The 18,628-nt window shown below is 35.5% G+C and overlaps 1 long non-coding RNA gene across 1 annotated transcript; it reads left to right on the forward strand.

The window, feature by feature from the left end:
* The first annotated feature begins 7,877 nt into the window (after positions 1-7,877).
* On the forward strand, positions 7,878-17,993 carry LOC311440018. Its single transcript, XR_014695157.1, has 4 exons — positions 7,878-8,181; positions 10,443-10,490; positions 13,336-13,450; positions 17,543-17,993. It is a non-coding gene; the product is annotated as an uncharacterized lncRNA (long non-coding RNA).
* The last annotated feature ends 635 nt before the right edge of the window (positions 17,994-18,628 follow it).

Raw genomic sequence — 18,628 nt, forward strand, 5'->3', positions numbered from 1 at the left:
CCCTCTCTGGACTCTTTCAAGCACCTCGATGTCCTTCTTGTAGTAAGGTGCCCAAAACTGAACACAGTACTTGAGGTGTGGCTGCGGAAGTCAGTGATTATAGTGGATTTACGTGGCAAGGTTTTGGTTGCAGCGGGCGATAGGGGTGGCTTCTGTGAGAAGGATCTAGAAGCTGCCCCATGTTTGGTAAGGGCCCCACTGCTGACCAGAGCCGAGCCAATAAGCGATGTTGTTTTGTGCCTCTGTGAGAGCATATTTAAAAAGGGAAAAAAATGCTGCGCCACACAGCAGCTGGGAGAGTGAAAAGAGTGAGGAACAGCCTTGAAGGCGCCAAAGTCAGTGAAGGAGGGGGAGAGGTGCTCCAGGTGCCAGAGCAGAAGTCCCCTGTCGCCTGTGGTGAGGACCATGGTGAAGCAGGATGTCCCCCTGCAGCCCATAGAGTACCACAGTGGAGGAGGGTTCCACGCTACAACCATGGAGGAGACCACGGTGGAGCAGGTGGCCCTGCACCGACGGAGGCTGCCGCCTGTGGAAGACCCCTGCTGGAGCAGATTCTGGGCCGGACCTGTAGCCTGTGGAGAGGAGCCCACGCAGGAGCAGGTGACCTGGCAGAAGCTGCTGCCCGTGGGGGAGCCAAGTTGGAGCAGTTTTCTCCTGATGGATGGCCCCCATGGTATGGACCCATATCTGGAGCAGTTCTGGAAGAGCTTCTGCCTGTGGGAAGTCCATGTCGGATCAGTTCCTCAAGGACTGCATCCCGTGGGCAGGACCCCACAGCACAGGAGGCGAGAGTGACCGAGAAGGAGCGGCAGAGAAGAAGCGCTGTAGACTTACCATAACTTTTATTCCCCCGTTCCTCTGCGCCACTCAGGGGGAGGAGGTGGAAGAGGGTGGATGGGGGGGAAGGTGCTTTTGGTTTCTTTCCTTTGTTTCTCACTTCTCTAGCTTGTTAGTAATAAGCAACAAATCTTACTGTTTCCCTATGCTGAGTCTGTTTTGCTCGTTACAAAAATTACTATGTGATCTCCTTGTACTTTTCTCAACCTTTGAGCCCTTTTTATTGCATTTTCTCCCTGTTCCTCTTTGAGGAGGGGGAGTGAGAGAGCGGTTGTGATGGAGCTTGGCTGCCCACTCGAGTGGAACCACCACAGTGATGTCCTTCCAGCTTGTCTGTGATGGTGTTATCTTCTGTAGATTGGTGGCTATGGATAACTGCATTATCAGTAGCTTCATTCTTCTCATTCATTCAGCAAACATTTCTGGACTTGTCCTCAAGCATACCACCATTTCTCTTAAGAATGAAAAAAAAACAGAAGTAGTTCCATTGGTATAATTGTTTCCTTATAGTTCCATCAACAGAAACAAAGATTGTGTCTCCCAAAACCAGGTTTATCTTCAGGTATATTTGCAGATACTATGAAATCAGAAATAAAATGAAACAAAATTAAACAAAATAAAAACAAAGCAAAATAAAACAAAAACAGAAAAAAATATATATAAAATAAAATGCCTAACGTATCAACTATTATAGAGACTTTTACAGAAGATTTGCACTAGGACTAAGAATAAAACAGGGAAAAAAGTTACAATGCAGTATTACTTTTTGTTTGTTTTCTTGTTTGGAGGTAATTTAATAATAATAGTAAGCAATATTTAGGAAACATCTTTTCCTGATTCACCACGTCTTGTATAAATAGTAAATTGGCATATGATACCCTGCAAGTATCTGTGACCACTATACCTGGTATATCCCTGAATCTTTGGTAACAGAAAACAAAACAAACAAAAAAAACACACAAGGGAAAGTGGAAAGGAACAAAGAAATAATAAAAATAAAAATAAAAATAAAAATAAAAATAAAAATAAAAATAAAAATAAAAATAAAAATAAAAATAAAAATAAAAAAATAAAAATAAATAAATACCTGGAATGTATGAGATACCAAAATGTATTAGATGTTTCTGTTCTCCTCTGTCCAAACACTTCTCTTTTATTTTGTGAATATTGTATATGCAGTGGCTTTATTTCCTTTTTCATTTGCATTTCACTTTTTTTTTTTCTGAATACAATAATAAAAATAAAAATAAAGTTTTGCAATGTTTAATTCAAACGTACCATGCTATTGAAAAGACATGCAGTGTGTTTTCCCTGGAAGAGGGGGGAGCACACTCCCATAAGAAGTGAATTCCTATGATTTGTTTCTTTTTCTTTTGTTTTTCTTTCACAAAAAAAAAAAAAAAAAAAAAAAAAGAATGAAAGTTTCTCGCTTTTCTTTGTGTTCAAAAACAATACACCATTCAGAGTGGATTATTAATGCAATTTTCTTGTTGTTTATGTATTCCTGTTGTACACTAGGCTGGTGAACAAGTCTGTGACTGTAAAGAATCCATTTCCATGGTCGTGAGTAATTCACATGCTTATATTATAGGACGTCGAGTGAATGCTATAATCTTCAATGCAATAATTTTCAGAATTATGATTATCCTAATCCCTAATTACACATTCTCTATAGATAAAATAGAATTGGAATCTTCATGATCATATAATATCACTACAGCATAGTTTAGGTTGGAAGTGACCTAGAGGTCACCTAGTCCAGAGCCCTGCTGAGAATCAATGAGATTAGGTTGTTCAGGACTATGTTCAGCCATGTTCTGAATATCTCCAGGGATGGAGACTACAACTTCACTGGGAACTTGCTAAATATTAGAATAAATAATAATATAATAATAATAAAATTATAAGAAAACTATAACAATAATTAAATACAACAACAACAAAAAAGTTTGTTTTTCTTAAATTGAAGTGGGATTTCCTGTATTTCAGCATTTTCTTGATGAAATACGGGAAACTGTATTTCCTAACTTTTACATCTCCATCCAGTTCTCCCTTTTTTGTAAGTATCGGGTTTAGGATAGCATCTCCCGTCATTAGCTCCTTGATCACCTGCATCTGGAAATTGTCATCAATTCAATCCATCACCCTAGCACTAGGCACTTATAACTGGGAGAGACTGTCTCTCTCTTCTTTATACACCCCCATCAGACATTTATACATACTGATAAAATCCCTCTCAGCCTTCCTGTTGGCCCATTTCTCCAGACTGTCACAGTCTCACTGAATGACAGCACAACCATCTGGTGCATGAACCACTCCGTGGAGTCTTATACCAGCTGTAAATGTTTTGACAATGCACCTTGTCCCAACATCCAGGTAGTCAGTGAAGAAATTACTAGAAATTATTACAATAATTACTGCGTGATCTTCTTGTCCTTATCTCAACCTTTGAGCCCTCTTCATGGTATCTTCTCCCCGTTCCTCTTTGAGGAGGGGGAGTGAGAGAGCGGCTGTGGTGGAGCTCGGCTGCCCACTCGAGCAGAACCATGACAGAATGATAGAGTGAACCTTTTCCTTACAACAGGTTAAAAACTGCCCAGCTAATATAATTTTCAATTAAAAAGACTGGGTGACACAATGAAAGCTTTTTTTTTTTTTTTTTTTTTTTTTTCCCTAGGAATTTAACAATCTTTATAATTTCTGTATATTACTTTTCACCTCTAAAACTATATCTGAGAAAAACAATAATACATAAAACCTAAAACAACAATGTACAAGGACTGTGAAATGTAAATACAGCTACTCAATCAGACAGGAGGACTGAAACTTTCTGCTTGAATGTCTACCCAGCCATATCACTACTTACAGAAAAACATTTTTTTTTTAATGAAGAAAAAGTACAAGTAAACTAATGAAAAAAATAAATAGAAAAATAAGGTCACATGGAAGACAACCAGTAGGGGTGTATAATTTTACCTTGACACTTCTGAGGGCCAAGAACATGGTAGTTCACTCTTGAGTACATCACAGATTATTCACATATACAAAATCAAAGTGAAAGTGGTATTTTAGACATTCTTTTAGTGCGTAGAAGAAGCACATAGAATGAGACATCCTATTATAACCTAAAATCTTGTATAAGTAATTAGAAATTTCATGAGACACTTAAAAGAAGTGGAAAAAGAAACAGAATAGCAATAACATTCATTCATATATATATTTACATATATATATATATATATATAAAACAGAAGACAAAATGCAGTACGTTTGTTGTGGTTTAGCCCCAGCAGGCAACTTTATGCTACACAGCTGCTCACTCACTCTCACCAGGTGAGATGGAGGAGAGAATCAGAAAAGTAAATGTGAGAGAACTCATGGGTTGAGATAAAGACAGTTTACTAAGTAAAGCAAAAGCTGTGTATTCAAGCAAAGCCAAGTAAGAAATTCATTTGCTACTTCCCGCCAGGAGGCAGGTGTTTAGCCACTTCCAGGAAAGCAGGGCTCATCATGCAAAACAGTTCCTTGGGAAGGCAAATGCCAGTACTCCCAACATTCCCCTCCTCTTGCTCCCCCACCTCCTCTTTCTTTACCCATCTTTTATTCCTGAACATGACACCATATGGTATAGGATGTCACTTAGGCCAGTCTGGGTTAGTTGTCCTGGCTGTGCCTCCTCCCAGCTCCTTGTGTTCCCCCAGCTTGCTTGCTGTCAGGGTAGCATAAGAAGCAAAAAAAATCCTTGGCTCTGTGTAAGCACTGCTTTGCAACAACTAAAACATTGGTGTGTTATCACCACTGTTTTCATCAAAAATCCAAAACACAGCACTGTGTGAGCCTCTACAAATAAAATTAACTTTGACCCAGCAAAAACTATTACAGTAATTAAAAACTTAATAAAAGGAGCATTCGTCTGCTTTTTGCACATAAGATTTAACATGCATGAAAACTGTGGTATAGCATAAAGATAGAATGACATGCAAAAGTGTAAAATCTTGTGACGCTACATGGTGGAGGAGATAAGAGACATTTATAATTTATTACTCATCAAAAGAAAGAAATAGTGGTTACTATTGTGCACAGGAAAATATTCAGATATAGTTTTAGTTTAAGACTAAGAACTAGGTCAGAGCAAATCTTGATGGAGGTGTCTTTAGGGAGGAGTAAAACAAGACACATGTATTGTATATGTCTCAGATATCTCATCTGAATTGAAGAATCAGTCACCTACAGTTGAACACCAACCAAAATGTTAATTTTTTCTTATTAACCACACTTTTCTTTCTTTTTTTCTTTTTCTTTCTTTCTTTTTTTTTTTCTTTCTCTTTCTTTCTTTCATTTCCTTCTTGTCTTCTTGCCTTCTTTCTCTTTCTTTTACTTTCTTGTACTTTCTTTTACTTTCTTCCTTTCTTCTTTTCTTTTTTACCTGATTTTTTCTTCTTTTATTATTCAACTCAACAAAATCATGTGTAGTCAAGATAAATCTGATCAGTGAATTTACTCAGTTGCACAGTAATGTTCTTTTTGGTTTGTTCACCATCCTTTCGATAATAATTTCTAATATTCTGTTTGCTTCTTCTGTTGCCTTTTTATAATTTACTGATGTTGCAAAAGAATTATGAACTCAACATCTTTTCTATGTTCCCAACATTTAAAAATGTCAATCATAAGTGTACATCAGAAACAAGGAGATTAAGAGTTATGTTATTTCCTGTAAATTAATCTATTGCTTTCACAGCATTGCTGTTTTTAGCAATCTTAGTCTGATCCAGAGCTCACAAATAATAAGAATATGCTGTAGAGTTGTTTTTGTTTAGTTTTGTTTCTAATAACTGCTAAACTGCATATGGAAGTTAGGGCTTCAAGTTTTAATATGCAGTGCAACTGAGATTTCCAGTTAAATGAGTGAATATATACAGTCCACAGCTGTGATAATATTAATTAACTCAGACTCTGACTAGATAGTGAGGAAATATTTTAATATGTTGCCATGTGCTTTTCCATCAACTTTTCCAGAAAACAAGTGAGGGTTGGTTGCAGTTTATTTGACTATGTCCTGGGTTATAGCCATGCAACCAAAATCTATATGAATTACAGTTATATTTTACTAATTTCTCTTTAACACCAGAACTAAACCAGAACTAAATATGGAGTAAGATTATCTTCAAAACAAATCTTCTACCTTTCACTAAGCTCATGATATTCTGGGGGGGGGGAGGGGAAGGGTTGTTGTTTCACAGAGATAAGCAAATTATGTCACTGGTGTATACATCAATTTCTGGTCCTCTGTGCTTGAATAGTATAACACCCTTTACTGTATTTTGCAATATTTACAGTCAATACAGTACCCTTCTTAATAGAAGTCTAATCAGGATATTTCCATTTAAATACAAATACAAAATTCCTGGCATATACATATGAACCATTTGAAAAAGGTGTTATTTTTTGTTTATAGACAAACTTGCTAAATAATTCTCAATTTACTACCACAACAATCAGCTTTCCTTTCAGATGACTTTTTAGATGAGGAGTGAGTATTTGCAGTTTTCCTAGGACTAGCCCAGCTCACAACAGATGACCTTCATGGAAATACAAAGTATTAATGAGAAGAGGAGGCATTCCATAAGTCCTACTAAGATTTCAGGAAAGCATATGATTAGTAGCACACCAATCTGGGGAAATAAGAAATGCAACAACATCCCACCAAAAAAAAAAAAAAAAAAAAAAAAAAAGTCCTAAACTTTATGATGTCCTGAATGTAAAAGGAAAAGTGAATTATTCACCTAAATTTTGCATGGATCAGTGTGAATACAATAGCAGTTAAGAAGCCAAAAAAAAAAAAAAAAAAAAAAAAAAAGGCTGAAGAAAATTATAATTACAACTTGGCAACTTGGATGAACTTCAGGCAATAGAGTTATAAAGAGAAAATTATGTTTTAGAGAAAAGCATGCATTTAATGACATTTTTATTAGGCAGAAATAAGAAGTTAGACTGAATTTTGTGAGAGTGAAAAGAGGCAATTGATGGAATATACATGGAAAAATAATTGGTTAAAGCCTTAAGGAACCAAAAGTCCAACTGAAAAATGAGTGAATCTTCATGTTCACAATGTCAAAAGCCTGACTATCCTTCACTGCAAGCTACACTGTGAAAGAAAACACTGAGAAAGTTAAATTCAGCCTTTGATGTCTTTTATCTCTCATTGCCAACAGCTACAATGGAACTAGTAATTGCCCTCAATATATCTTTAAATAGACACACATTGATATTATTCATTTAAATTATAAGCAGATGAAATAAGACAGAGAATAATAGCAAAGCCTAGAACAAAATAATACGCATCACTGGTATAATACAAACTATCCTGAAATGTTTTTGAAGTCAATAGAAGTCATATCATTGACCTTGACAATTTTGTAAACTGCAACCAGATTATTATTTTTTATTCTTATTTAATGGGTTATTCAAATTACATACAAAATCTGTCAGTGGTTTATCCACATATATTAGAATGATCTTATACAGGTAATTACATTTAATTAATTAAAGCTGTGTTATTATTGTCAAGGATTTGTCTTCTCTGAAACAGCAAAATAATCCAATGGAATCTGTCATAAATAGACAACTGATTTTGGAACTTTTTCTAGCAACTGTCAGCAAACTAAAAATAAAAACTGTAAATGTTGCTGTTCGTTAGATCCATTATATCTTGTATATGTTAATGTAAGTGTCATGATATCCCAAGATTTTCTTCCCCATACTTTCAGCACTTACCATAATAAAGACAGAATGAGGCAGTCAGTTCACTGGTTAGTATGCTTAATCACCCTAAAAAGGTATTATGAGGCACCAAACCCAGGAAACATAGATTCTTGACAATATTGCTATTTATTGATTTCAAATAATAAATAGCTAAACACTTAACAAATTTACATAACAAAACAAATTCCTGCAAGTCTGATTCATTGGTTAAACAGTAATTTCAGAGCATATTGGCCCAAAAGTAACTGGAAGAAACACCCACTCTGAAATCAGAAAGGAGGAGTTAGTTTCCTTAAGGGTCCCCATACAGGTTGTTCCCAAGGTTGTGTGTTCTCTGCCAGTCCTCTATCTCTGCTTGCTACTACTGCTGGCATGGCAGCAACACTTACATGGCTTCACAACTGTTTTGTAGGCCAGCAGCCTTCACTTCAGTCTTTGAGTAACACCAGTGAAAAAAGGAGATTAGTAGCAAGTTTCTCAACCACAGCAGTGTATTTGTGTGCTCCAAGTTTGGTGTCACAATCCCAGACTTGCTGTTTCTAGCTGAGATGAGTCTTTTTTGATCCAGCAGTCAAATCACAGGTCAGTAGATTTTCTGCCCCCATCTTTTATTTATTTATTTATTTATATTTTGTTATACTTCAATAGACAAAATCTAAGTTTTTTTTTTTTTTTTTCAAAGAGATTAAATATATCCTAATGTTAGCAATAGTCTCCCCTTATAAAGCACTAAGAAAATTTTATTGAATTTGTTTATTCATACTTATAAGATTGCATTTTTTGTAACTTACACTTTATGGAAAAATAGAAAAATAAATAATCATGTAAACAAGCCCCATTATTATTACTTTTTGTTTGTTTTGTTTTGTTTTCTATGAACATATCATTTCACCTTTGCTATTTCAATCAAATATTACAAAATACAAAAGAAAACAAGAAAAAAAGAGTATTTATTTAATTGTTCTCTAGATAAGTGCACTAATAAATAAAACCTCCAAATTTATAGTAGGCTTGAATCTATATTTTTTTTTAATCTCTCCCCTGTTTGCATGTCATTTGAATGCATGAGGATTTTTGATATATTTGGGTTGATTGTTGTTGTTGTTTTTTTTTAATTATTATTTTTGTTTGTTTGTTTGTTTTTCTTCTCCATTATTTGTCATCTTCCTTTTCCTTTTTTTTTTTTTTCTTTTTCTTCTTCAATAACATGTATAACTTACTTTCAGTGATTCAAAATATTCTGTACACTTAAGATTCAAATGAGAATAAGGGAAGCAGGAAAGGAATATTCCTATTTCTTTACTTCTCTGATTTACATATGCTTTAGGAAATTGGTCTAACTTTATTATATAATTATATTTTATTATATTTGCTTTGTAGAGATAAAACCACCCAGTGTTTTCACTAAAATACTGTGTTCAAGTAATTTTGTTCCTGTGAGGAACTAATTAGAAATGAACTGGAATCTTCATTGATCCTAATGAGTTCTTACATAATTTGCTTCTTTGCAAAGTCTGCAAAAGGAAAGATATCCAAAGAAAGATTTAAAGAAACACAATTTTTCTAAAACTACCAAAACTAAAAATGGTAAAATAGTACATCTCCATCAAGCCAAGACTTTAAAAATGAGATACCATTAGCTTGTGGCATGCTTTTTCTATCTTTTATTTATCTGTTTAATTATTTATTTATTTTATAAGATTATTTTGTGTACCCATACAACACCAAACTGTGTATCAGACATAACATTATTTCACCCAGCTATAATGAAGAAGAACATTAAAAAGTATCATTAATTAATTTTTAATGTTTCCACAAACTTTGCTCATTGATGTACTTTTATCCATATCAATTCCTCCTTTTTCTGCTATATTTGAGTATATTCTCCAGAATGCTGAAGGCTGCTAAGAATTGCAAAGACTTAAATTGCCTGTTACATGTCTTAGTCTTGGTGTATCTTTCCTCACAAACACAAGTTCAAACTCACGGCTTTCAAACTTTTGGAAAAGGTAAGGCTGTACAGAGTTAACTAAGAGTGGCATAAAATTGTCAGTTTCAGACATGAACTATTTTACCAATACACCCTACCAGTACTTCAAACAAATTTCACTCTAACAGCAGTAGAAATGAGACACAATAGGATGGACAGAATGGATTCCAAAATGTACGCCTCAGCTTTTTTGCTGTTGTATTGTTTTTTGTATTTGTTTGTTTGCTTTTCCTTTTCTTCTAATATTCATACATGTATGTACTCTTATGAATGCTCATTTGAGGCGGGGTTTGAATGACTGTACTGATTATGGTGAAACTCTAGAAGTGCAAGTGTGTCATTCAGTCTCTTTAGGAACTAAATAGATTATTAAACCCATGCTATTTTCCAGGTTTCTCAGGTTCCTGTCACTAATAGACCAACACTGTTCCGATGTTCCTCATAGGTCCCAGTAGTTCTAGCTCCACAGCTACCTTCACCTCAGCTTTCATAAAATGTCATGTGCTGTCTGGGTTTGCAATGACATATTGCCTTAGACCCATCTCCCATATAGATATGTCATATATTCGTCATGACTCAGGTGAGGTGTCACCTGAATTCTCATGTTTATTGTTGATATCACTGATTTCTGATTTAGCCAGTAGTCACATAGCAAATGTGTGAATGGTAAATTCCTTGACATAACTAGAAAACAATTTTGGTGCTATGTTGGATGAAAGGTAACTACCTTTGTATATATCTTTGGAGCCTTCCAAACAAAGCTTTTCTTCCCATTTCTCTGTATGTATTTTCTCTGAAAAAAAAAAAAAAATAATAATAAATGTTTTCTTCCCTGTTGAACCACATTCTTTAGAAAGTTAGAAGACTAGAAATAGAAGATTCAAGTGAACACACATCCTGGGTATGTTTAGTGAAAATCTTCTCTCTTTATTAGGTTTCCCTTGTTTTCTTCAAGATCAAGATGAATGACAGATGTCAGAAAACTAACCTTTGAAAAAATAATTAAAAATGCCTTTTTTTTTTTTTTGTTCTTGCAGTCCATCTAATTTATATATTCTGGTTTAGGCAGCAGGTTTACATGTGCTATAATACATTTCAATGTTTTTTTTTAATTGGCTTAATATATTATTTTCATCACCTCTTCACTGGTAGCATCAAAAGGCTACAATGTTACCAGAACTCAATTTTGAAAATATATCACAATGTTTGGAATTAACACATTTTAACCTCATAAATTTTACAGCAGAATGCTTTATGATTAAACACCCACTTTAATCTAACACATTATGAGTGTTGTTGCTTTTATTAGACCATTAGCAAATATTAACCTATCACATATACTGTCCCATACTATTCTTTCCCCTCTTTTGCAAATAACAACACTCTTAATTAGCTAGGCTTCTCTGAAATTTAATTAATTTTGGCTCACATAAGTACCAGATCTTAATATAGACAAGAATTTTCATTCTGTAATTGTTAGGTTTATAGAAGTCTACTGTAACATAAAACACAGGATGACCTCTCTCTCCCTTCCCAGATGACAGTCTGAAACTTGGTAATTTTTCATGTTTGCTACCTAGATCAGTGAAGGACTGGACTCCATATGTTACATGATAACTGCCAACATAATGTCAAAGATCATAATGAATAACCAAAACTAAGTTTCTCCCTTGTTTGCACACTCACTAAAATTGGTTAAGTGAACCACAGTATTTTTAAGAAGGAACCTCAGGTGGTTTGAACTTTGGAGTGCATCTGTCTTCTTTCTTTTTACTTAGGCTTCCAAAAATACCATGAAGTGTAAGGTTTTATTAGAACAGAGAGTAAAGGAGAAAATGTTATTTTGTTTGTTTATATGTCTTTGTAGTAAAATAAACTGAAAATGATGTGGAATAGGATAAAAACTTGGAAACATATTTCATTTGTCAGATACTCGCAAGAGAGGCTGTCTTCTCTGAGCACATTGTCAGTCCATTTTTTTTCTCTGTATTTTTGAGTTATTAGAATCTCTGCACTGTCTACTGCAATTATTTATGAAATGTCTTTACTTTTGTTTGAATGCAGTTATTCACTTAAAAGAAACAAATGAACAAAAACACCATGAACAACAAAATCCTATTTGGTACTGTAATTATACAGGTCTAATAAAATAGCCTCAAAAACTAAAACTGGATTACAAAACTTCAAAATTTTATGATAACAACTGATGTACGTTTAGTCTAAATAGATGCAGTTCCTTGTCTTCTGGTGAAGTCAGAAAGTATTTTGTTATATAAGAATTGCTAATTGTTAAATAACATACATAACCATAATGAGCTGCTACAAAAAGATTGTTTCAGCGTGCCTTAATTTATGGCAGCTCTTCATTTTTCAACCTTTTTTTGAAGGGGTTGAGGAAAAGAAACTGCACACACACACACACCCACACACACAAAAAAAAAAAAAAAAAAAGAAAAAAAAAGAGGTCAGGATGAAATTGCTCAGTAATGATAGAAAACAACCAGGAAACTTCTACATCACCAGTACTCCCTTTTGGTTCCTGTAGGAGCAAATCATGAAAAAGTAAAAATAAGTTTCCAGTTTATTCTGAGAATTAGCAGTGTTTTGGACTCCTTGAAATCATTTGAAGCCATGTGCTATTTTGGCCAAATGTGGGAAGATTTTCTTGCACAGAGAAACTTTCTAATCTCTAAATTCATTTCACAGAAGAGAAAGTGATATATATATATATATTTTTTTTAATATAGGTATTGTTTTTACTTCAACTGGCATATTAAAAATACATGGTGCATATACCAAACAAAAAGAACTGTCTTAGAGCATCCACTTTTACTATATCATTTAAGCTCAGTATTTGTTTCATATATGGAAAAAAGGTCATTAAGGAGAAAAAAACAAACAAACAAAAAAAGCTGGACAAAAACTGTTAATAGAAGTTATAAGTGGATGCTACCTCCAGCAGGTCCAAGGCCTGAGGATTTCCTCCTAGATACTAGAATCCATTCCAAACCCAGCATCTCTGCTACGGGCCAATGGATATGGGTGCTACCTTCCCATTTTCAGGTTCAACCAGCAGAGAAGCTGAGCACCTATCCCAGACACATGCATTGGCACACATACAAATGACACAAGCAGAGGCTTCTGACACAGCCAGTTACAGTCTGCCACAAACCAGGCAATGCCTGGTTTGCCCACAAGACTTACCATAAATCACTGACAGTTAGGTCCTCTCCTCTTCTTGGGATGGCACAAACAGCAGCTCCCTGGTACAAGCACACACCCCTCTCCTCCAGGCCCACCAGTACATGCACACTTGGAGGTGCCCCTCTGCCTGTCCAGCACACCTGCCTGAATCCTGGCCCCTGACACCTGCCCCACAAGTCTCCTACTCACTGGCTGCTCCAGTATGAGGTTTGCCAGAAAATGCACACACAACCCTTATGCACACTGGTTTGGGGAAGAAACATATACTCATCCACTCAGCAGCTGGCACCAGGCATATGAGCTGTGACCCACAGCCCCACTTGAGCTGCCAGTATTGAACCCCTCACACACTCCAAGCACCCCAGTAGCTGGTTTGGGGACACACACTGTTCCTGCTTAAGTGGCTGTGACTAAAAGACCACACTGGCATCAGTATATGACACCTCAGGTCAGAGATGCCCACACCCCTGGTCTGACTCCAGTAGCTGGCCCCAAATTGACTCATGCTGATTCCCCATAGAAGCTGTCACTCAGTCTTTCAGGTCATAAACACATGTAAGATGACTACACAGAGAGGTGGTTGAGGAAGGATTTAATAAGAAGATACAGGATAAGAAGATAAGACTGACTGCATTGATCAGCACACATATCAGACAGGCAAGCATAATCAGCATTCCCATTTTACACATGACCAGTGTCTTTTATACCTTTTCATACCTAACCCCCTCTTTGTTCCTCCTTGCACCCTATCCTCTTACACATTCTTTCATGGATGTGGATAGTACAGTCCAGTCAGTACTTGATGTTTATGCTGGTATCCTGATCAGCTGCAAAATCCAAGTTGTCACTCTCTGAAACGATTCCTACAAGTTCTTGATAGACCATCAACAAATGTGACCGACAGTATGTTTATTATCATTGTCTCCACTGTGTTTTCCAGGTCTATGACTTTGTATGTTTTGTTTATTGCCTCCCATTTTCCTTCTCAAACCACTTCTATATGATTTTCTCTCAGATGATCTTATTGAAATAAATATTCTCACACTCCACCCTTATCAATTTATATAACTGTCCTAGTTTGTTTCTTGATGTTGTCTCCATTGCCAGGTCTGTGCCCTGTATGTTTTGCTTTTCCCATTTCCTTATTATCCCATTTTTACAAGGTCCTTGATCAAATAACCTTAAGGAAGTAGATACTCTCTCCTTACAGATACTCTTCAAAAAAAAAAAAAACCAAACAAAACCCCTTGAAATTATATTCACAGAATCACAGAATGTTTAAAGATGGAAGGGACTCTGGAGATCATTTCATCCAACCTCCCTGCTCAAGAAGAGTCAGCTAGAGCACATCGCATAGGATCATGTCCAGGCATGTTCTAAATATTTCCAGGGTAGGAAACTCCACAGCAACTCTGGGCAAACTGTTCCAATGCTCCATCACAATGCTCCTCACAATGAAGAAGTTTTTCCTCATATTCAGATGGAACTTCCTTTGTGCCCGTTGCTTCTTATCCTATCACTGAGCACCACTGAAGAGTCTGGACCATTATTTTGACATGCTCCCTCAAGATATTCTGGAGGACTGGTGAAAAATGAATTAACATTTAATTAATTAAATGAAAAAAACTACCTGTGCTCCAGAGTCCCTTACTACTGCTCCCAGGGCCCTGTTATCCTTCTTGATACTCCTCAGACTGGTGCTGACATGAAACAACAGAAGCAGATAATAGTCAGTGGACTGAACAAGACTTGGAAGTCTATTGGTGACATCCTTGATACAGGCACCCCCAATGAAAATGTAAATTCCAAGTCTTCATCTTTATATACGTATATAATGATATATTTCTTATTTCAGATGACCAGAATAATGAATAAATGTAACCGAACATGCCATTCAAGCCTACAGGGTAAATGCTCAAGTATATCTAAAACTGCAGGGCAATGATCACTTATATTTGATTCAGGCTAACAGTATCAGAGCATCTCAGAGTTAGAACAGGCTGCTCTTCTGTCTGGGTTTTGCAGTCTTCAACTAACATTTATGCAATACCAATATATCTATGAAGATGAGTTCCATGACCCTAAGCATTATCTGCTTTATTTTAAACATTAATGCACATCAATACTATATGTTATTCAGGATATACTGTGTTTAAAATATGTGATTCAGGTCAGACTCCAAGATCATTATATTTAAAATTCAGACAGAGGCAGTGCTAGAGGGGATTGTTAAAGAAAGGGATAACCTCTGGATTAATTAATGTATTACTAAGGATTTTATCATCATCCTTTTTTTGTACATTCTGATCAGAGGAATATGATAACTACTGAAGTTATCCAGGCTCAAAGCCAAGGTTTTTCATGCCTTAAGAAAAATTCAGGCTACATCTTCTGTAGTCCATCTATATGCCACACAAAATGATGATCAACCCTCCTGTTTTCTGTTGAATTTGACATAATTAACAGTGACATGTAGATCAATATGGTTTAGGCTCCCTTCTTCCCCACAACTTTTAGTTAGAAGGATATTTAGAGATTTCTAATTAGGAAGGAAAGTGGTTCAAGGACTGTATTTGTTAAAATGATATATTTTAAATAACCAACATAAAAATTAATAGTTTTAATGCCACTTAAAAAACCTAGTAAATCTGGCAACAATTCAGGTTTATTTGAGTGTCTTAATCAGTCCATACTTGATACTTTCTTTTCCTTTCTTTTACTTTTTGCTTCTAAGTGTTGTCTTGGCCTTTCAGAATGTTATAGCAGGGCATTCCTGGTTGATAAGCTTATAAAAATAATTTTGAGTGGTATCTTTACTTTACACCAACATTAAAAATCTTAATTGTCATTCAAACCTAGGCTTTCTTTCTATCACAAGGATGGAATGCAAATAGAACTGAAATGGCATTGTGCATTCAGTGCTGATTTATATTTAGAGGGATGTCAAACAAATTATCAGAATCTTCTATGGAACAATGTTTTCTAAATACTAGCAGATTATATATATATATATATATATTTGGCATGATTGCTGTGTTTCTGGTATTGTGGAAACATTTTTATATCCCAATGGAATTTCTAGTGACAGCTTGAGCAAAATTTGATGGATGGTTACACTGCTTTATTTAAGAAGCTTAACTCTGAGACCAGTCTTCCTATATAATAAAAGGAGAGAGAAAACTATATAAAACTATATCTAAAGTAACACACCAAGAACTGCTTGTGTTGTACTGTGAACCACTAAAGCTGTACAACAGTAATTTCTTTCTTTCATTTACAGAGAATTTAAAACTGTTAGAGTTCAGGCATAAAGGTTTCCTGGCATCATCACTCTCTCTTTTTTTTTTTTTTTTTTCTTCTTCTTTAGTCAGACATTTAATTACCAAAAAAGAAATCAGAAATGTGATTTTTATTATTATTATTTATATATATTTTAGGTTCTGGAATTTCATACAACGTTCTGTTGTTGCTATCTCTTGTTGTGAGACTCTTAGAACTCTCAAACTGTTTGAATTTTGGGAACTTTACCTCCTCACTTTACTCATGGTATCCTTCCCATCTTGAAAATATTATGCATATGTTTATTTTTATTAAAAGGCAGTGTTATTTATTTATTTATTTATTTATTTTTATTTTTATTTTTATTTTCACTCAGATTTAGAAGCAGTGAAAAATAATAATAATAATAAAAAAACATACATGCACATATATATATAGTACACTTATTTAGGAAGATAACTAGAACCTAATGAATGGATGAAGCTTCTGCTTTCCCAAGACAAGAACAAGTGAATATTCTGACAGAAAAGGAAAAAAAAAAAAAAAGTCTTAATCAGTTGATTTAGTAAGAAAGACTCTCCTAAGACCTCGACCTATGACCGGACCAATTCATCTATATTTTAAAGGTTGTGGTTCACATGTTTCTTGAGAATAAGCTTCAGGAAGTGCACATTTTTCTTAAATATCAACCTTTCTATCAATCACTAAATAATAATTTTCATCCCTATTTATCCAAAAGTAAGGAGAGACATGAGAAACAGGTAGGAGAAATAGATAGGAGAGAAAAAAAAAAAGTAATGCTTTCCTCTAGGATTCCTTGACGATGCTCTAAACCTCTTCCACCCCTAAATAAGCATGTAATTTTGGTGAGGATTATTTAAGCATGTGTTTGGATAAATAATATATAACATTGATACAGACAGGTAACCTAGATTATCACTACTGGGTGGTGATAGAAACCTTGAGCAAGTATGGTCTTTTAACAAAACTTCAAAGCACCCTCACTTCAAATTTAGATGATAGGAGCAAAGACGCTCTTTTAGATATCATAATCCATTTTAGTCATTAGAACATTAGTAACAGCATTTTTAGGGAGGAGTTACAGTAATGTGTATGTAAAATTAGCAAGGTTTGCATTAAACGTTCCCCAAGATGCCTTGAACTTTTTGACAGCAAATTGGATTTCCCATCAGTTTTATATCCTCCTGCACTAACCATCCATGCAGAAACTGCATGGCTGTTGGTGGCCAGTTTAGAAATTCAAATGTTATACTTGAAAAATATACAACATGACTTTTTTATCAGGACATCTTACGATGGCTATATAATGAAAGCAACAGGGTCCCAATATAAGGCATGGTTCATGTATTTTATGCTGTCGGCAGTGAAAAACCTGCAACATAAACAAACTTTTTTTTTTTCTTTTCTTTTTTTTTTCTTTTCTTTTTTTTTTTTTTTTCCCACAAATAGGACACCGTCTAAAATGAATTTATTTTAGTTGTACAGAAGTTCTTTTGAAATTAATCAGTTGAGTCTCATGTTTCCTTAGCTTCCAATATTTAAAATACCAGCAGCTATTGTTAGGACACAGGACAAAAGCAATCAATATGGAATAAGACCACAAGTGTCATTGAGACAGTCTAAGAACATTAATGGAAATCAAAGATATGCAGTTGGAGAGCTACTACAAACTCATTGGTGACAAATTATTTCATAATCAACAAAAATTTAACATCACCTTTAACAGATCAATAGCGCTTAGCTTAAACATGGTCACAACAAAAATTTTATTGTTCCTTGGAAAAAGAAAGAAATAAAGTACATTTCAACCATAACACTCTGTAGTACTGCGGGAATTCAGCGACTGAAATATTTCTGAAGTATTGTTCTCCTAAATTGTTAAAAAAAAAAAAAAAAAAAAAAAAGAGAGAGAGAGAGAGAGAAATAGAGAGAGAGAAAGCTCATAACAGTCTACATCTCCTTCATGAGGGGGAGTGGAGGGGCAGGTAATAATTTCTTCTCTCTGGTGAACAGTGATAGGACACAGGGGAATAGTATGAACCTTCATTGGGGAGGTTCAGGTTGTATATTAGGAAAAGGTTCTTCAGCTGGAGAGTTGGGCACTCGAACAGGCTCCCCAGGAAAGTAGATATAGCACCAAGCCTGGTGGAATTCAAGAAGCATTTGTACAATGCTCTCAGACATATGGTTTGATTTTTTGGGTGGTCCTGTGTGGAGCCAGGAGCTGGACTTGGTAATCCTTCTGGGTCCCTTCCAACTCAGGATATTCCATGGCTCTGTGATTCCTCTCCAGCTTCCTTGATGTTATACAGCCATATCACCACCTTCTGCAGCTCAAACACCTGACGCAGGAGGTCCTCCACCTGGACACACCTTTTGCAGACAAGTCTGCCACCCGTCCCTTCCACAGAAGGAAGGTCTGGGCACTTTCTTCAGACTAAGGTCTGAACTGCAGCCTCTTCCTTCAGCAGCTCCATCTGGGTGGAGGCATCAGCCAGAGCTGGGGTAGATAGTGCAAATCCCTGAGCTGGAGCT

Source organism: Aythya ferina (assembly GCF_964211825.1).
Source record: "Aythya ferina genome assembly, chromosome: 1".
NCBI classification, from domain to species: Eukaryota; Metazoa; Chordata; class Aves; order Anseriformes; family Anatidae; genus Aythya; species Aythya ferina.